Below are 4,540 nucleotides of genomic sequence, written 5' to 3' on the forward strand. Positions count from 1 at the left end.
GCATGGGGTACTTTTAACCATAAAAGAACTAGATGAATTACATACCTTTTGTTGATTGTTGATTCCTTGGAGTTTGAGAGCCAAGCACCAATAATGTGAATGCCTCAAATGGAAATAACAAATCACCACAAACTTGGAAAATGTATGAGAGAGTATACTAACTCTTGATTTTGGCCACCACACTTACACACACATTAGTCTCTTTTTCATGCAACATAAGCTTGTTTATATAGTGTACATGGTTAGGGTGAAACCCTAATAACCCATGTCTTTTCCTCTTCCAAGGATCCATGGGTAAAAGCTCCATGGATCATCCATGGACTTCCATATAAGCTTAGCCCATTCCAAATGAGTGTTAGCCCACACCATATAAATATAATAGCCCATGATTTAATTAGTCTTCCTTTTAATCACTAAATTAATTCATAATTAATTCAAGATTAAAACTAATTAAGTAACATGACTTTATATTAATATATTATAACTTATAATATATTAATAAGTTGTAAGTATACAACTCTCATAAAATTATCCATAATTAGTTCGGGTGAAGTGCAACCCAAATGGACCATGCCGGGTCGGGTCAAGTATATACCAAATAAGTTATGGACTTAGACACCTTATCCAACAACAAGAACCTCGGATAGTTTCGCCGTTTCAACAGGATCGAAAAGATCATCATAATTGACTTCAACTAGATTCAAGGGTCCTGAAGAAGCAGGAATGTCACTCTCCATGATTGCAGTGGTTTTAGTGGATGGAGGGGCGTTGCGGATGTGAGAATCATCAAATTTCACATCGAAGCTTTCAATGATCAGCCTTGTACGCCTGATGAGCACTCGATAAGCAACCTTGTTAGTGGAATAACCAAGGAATATGCCTTCATCAGACTTCGGTGCAAATTTGTTAAGCTGATCGCGGTTGTTGATCACGAAACATCTACAACCAAAGATATGAAAGAAGCGAACATTTGGCTTGTGGTTGTTAAGGCGCTCATATGGTGTTTTATTGAGGCGTTTGCACACAATGCTTCGGTTTTGGACAAAGCATGCGGTTGCTACAGCTTCAGCCCAGAAGTAGAGAGGAAGATGGGCGAAGTTAAGCATGGATCTGGCTGCTTCTACTAGAGTGCGGTTCCTTCTTTCAACTACTCCATTTTGTTGCGGTGTACATGGGGCTGAGAAGTTGTGAGTGATGCCCTTTGACACCAAGAAACTGTTGAGAAGATGATTAGTGAACTCAGTGCCATTATCACTGCGGATGCATCTAACTGGAAGCTTGATCTGAAGTTCGATTTCTTTGATGAAGTTGATGAAAATCTGCGGTGTCTCTGATTTGAGTATGAGAAAGAAGACCCATATGAAGCGTGTATAGTCATCAATAATAACTAGTATGTATTTCTTGTGGTGGAGACTGACTATGGTTGATGGACCGCAGAGATCAATGTGCAATAGCTCCAGAGGTTCAGAAATAGAAGAGTCCATTATCAGAGGGTGACTTGCTTTGGATTGTTTACCACATTCACAAGCCGGACAGAGAGTATCGTTGCTGAATTTGAGAATAGGGAGACCTCAGACTAGTTCTCCTGTGACCAAGTTGTTTATGTACCTGAAGTTGAGATGAGCTAGCTTGCGATGCCATAGCCAGCTGACTTCTGATACAACTTTGGACAGGAAACATAACTGCGGTCTGCCAATGATCAGAGAGACATCTAAGGGGTACATGGTACCTTCGGATCGGGATTTGATCAGGCATGTGTTCCTGTCACTTGTCATTACGTAACAAAATTGATCATCAAATTCAACACGATGTCCTGCTTTACATAGTTGGCCAACACTGATGAGATTGTGTTTGAGGCTTTCTACATAAGCAACCTTCTGAATGGAGAAGTTCCCCGTAGTGAGAACACCGTAACTGCGGATGACACCATTCGCATTGTTGCCGAATGTGACATTTCCACCATTGCATATTGGCCTGAAATCCCGAAGGTACTCTAACCTTCCGGTCATGTGCAAAGAGCAGGCACTGTCAATTAACCACTCATCTTCTTGTTCCTCCTTGCACAAAGCCTGTTCGACGATGCTTAGAGTTCCATCTTTTGCCATGTAGCAGTAGTTCTTGTTCAGCGTTGTAGACCCATCATCATCCGCAGTGGCCAGCATGCAGATTTTCCCTTTTCCTTTGACATTGCTGATGGCTTCATCTTCGTCTCCGGATGACCAAACTTGATGGTCTCTTTTGACATGGGCCACGTATGCCCTTGCCTTTTCCGCCTTTTCTTTGTCTTCCAGTTCTTGAGCCATTCTAAGGTAGAAGGCTCGGTCTTTTACTACATTGGCCTTACAATCTCTTGCAAAGTGATTCTCTTTGTTGCATTTGTGACAAATTACAACATCAGTCTTGTCTTCTGAGGGAGTACCGGAGTCAGTGGTTTGAGGAGACTGCGGTACCTCCTTTGGTTGATTATTTTGAGATTGCGGTGGTTGATGAGAACTTTTAGGATATCTAGAGTGGTTATTCTGGGAACCGAAGTTACGGTTGAATGGAGGTTTGTTGAACTGCTGATTCTTGCGGAAGGAAGGAGGTGGTAGACGGTTGAACTGTTGGCTAACCAGAGCAATAGCCTTCTGAAATTCTTCTTCATCATCATACTCTGAATCAGCTTCGTGTGACTGTGGTGGAGTGTCATACGAGGAAGAGTAAGGTGACTGCGGTGGAGTTTGTGCTATGAGAGCAAGTGGTCCTCCAAAGTCAGCACAATCCTTGAGTACGGTGGATTCTTGTGCTTGCAACTCTCCATAGAGCTTGTAGAGTGACAAAGAGTGAATCTTTCTACCGCCTTGGACTATCATCTTAGCCGTAGTCCAATGTCTTCCCAAACCATTAAGAAACTGAAGATTGGTTTCATGGTTACTGCGGATGGTGCCCGCATTGGATAACTTGGTGACTATCAGGTTGAACCTTTTGAAGGAGTCTTCCAAACTTTCACCAGTATGAGCTTTGAAGTTGTTGAACTCATTGAGTGCGGTAGTAAGCTTCTTGTCTTGTGCTTGTTCTGAGCCTTCGTGCAAATTCTTGAGAACTTCCTAGATCTCTTTTGCTGATTTGCAATTTATGATAACATCGAAGTTGTCAGGAGCAACTCCACAGGAGATTTCATAAAAAGCAACAACATCATTTTCCATTTTATCGAGATCATCCTTGGTGGGACGGCTCATGACTGGTTGACCTCCTCCTAATCTGGTTGTAGCGCCGTCGGTTTGAACAGGTGTAAGTACTGGGACATGTGGTCCTTCTTCCACGGATCGCCATACATCTCTACCAAGTCTTCTCAAGTACCTTTCCATTCTTTGTGACCAGTGATGATATTCATTTGCTACCAGTATTGGGGCTCGGTTAGAACCACCAACACTGTTGGAAACATTCAGAGATAACGATTGAGCCATTTTGAAGTTTTTTTTTGAGAGATGAGCTTAAGTGGTATAGAAAGCCTTTTGAAAAATCAAAGTTCCGTTTTCAAAAAAGCAACCACTATGGCTCTGATACCAATTGTTGAGAGAAAAACTTGGAGACACACTTGAAAAAAAGTTAGAACAAGTATATTGCGGAATAGTTAATCTCAAAGGATCTAAAAGCTCAACAATAATATAGTTAGATGGTTAGAGAGTTAGTTGCGGAAAAGTAAAGAAATAGAAATGACATCAATTGTTATATCAAGAATACACTTAAGCTGATTCATAACAAGGAATGCATTCACTCCAAGTTAATAAGGAAGATCAAGCTTAGTGATTAAGTCAAAGATGACTTGCTCCGAAGAGAGATTATGATCAGCAGAATTATGATAAGATTTAAGTAAGAAGCGATGAGTGAAGAAAGATAGAGAGATAACTTCAGAATGTATATTCAGATAGAATGCATAAGTTATCGGTATAGAATACAAGAGAATAAGTCTCTATTTATAGAGACTTAGAACTACACTAGATTACATCTCTATAAGCAGCCGTGTAAGGCATACTGGACAATAGAGTGTATTACAAAAAAGACAAGTAAAGTAATCTAGCTAAGTTGACTGCGGTAGCAAGAGTCCGGTTGCGGTTGCGGTTGCTGATGAAAAGACTGACTACGGGTGCTGAAGTGGCTGCGGTAGCAAAGTTCAAGAGGGTCACTTTCATGATTCAACAAACACCATAGCCGCAAATTCACAATACTTTGGCCCACGCCAAGATATGAAGAGAGACACACAACAAAAAGTAAATGAAGTGGGGACATCGAATCTAGAGTCTCAAATAAAAGATTTAACATCAATTGTTCAAAAGTTAGCCATGGGAAAAACTCCACAAGTGATGGTTTGTGGAATATGTGCAACAATAGGACATCCTACGGATATGTGTCCCATTCTTCAAGAATATGTGGAACATGTGAATGCAACGGGAGAGTTCCAAAACTACCACAACAAACCATCCGGTTACCAAAATGCTTACAGTTCAAGTTGGAAGCCAAATCCCAATATGAGCTACAACCCAAGACCATTGCCTCAAAA

The sequence above is a fragment of the Lactuca virosa genome, chromosome 3, assembly GCF_052849685.1.
Source record: "Lactuca virosa cultivar CGN04683 chromosome 3, Lactuca_virosa_CGN04683_v6, whole genome shotgun sequence".
In the NCBI taxonomy this organism is placed as follows: Eukaryota; Viridiplantae; Streptophyta; class Magnoliopsida; order Asterales; family Asteraceae; genus Lactuca; species Lactuca virosa.